Raw genomic sequence first — 310 nt, forward strand, 5'->3', positions numbered from 1 at the left:
GTAGTTTATCAAATAAAAGCGTAAAAAATAATGGATATTATGGGATGTCTTGAATGCTCTGTAAAAACACACTAATTTATTTCCATCTATCTAATAATTTTCCTTCAGCGCTTTGTGTTCATTTCTTGACTTGAACGTCAGTCATTCGGTCTAATTGAATTTTATTTGACAGCTCTGAACCGCGCAGCGTCTTGAATGACATCCACACTTAATTATTTCAGGAGAAGTTTGAGAGCCAAACTCCGCCAATCATTTATGTTTGACTTTAAACGTTTTGACATTTAAAAACAGAAAACAAACCCACTCTGTG

This window comes from Poecilia mexicana, unplaced genomic scaffold (assembly GCF_051168715.1).
Source record: "Poecilia mexicana isolate PSO_F unplaced genomic scaffold, ASM5116871v1 scaffold_15, whole genome shotgun sequence".
NCBI lineage: Eukaryota > Metazoa > Chordata > Actinopteri > Cyprinodontiformes > Poeciliidae > Poecilia > Poecilia mexicana.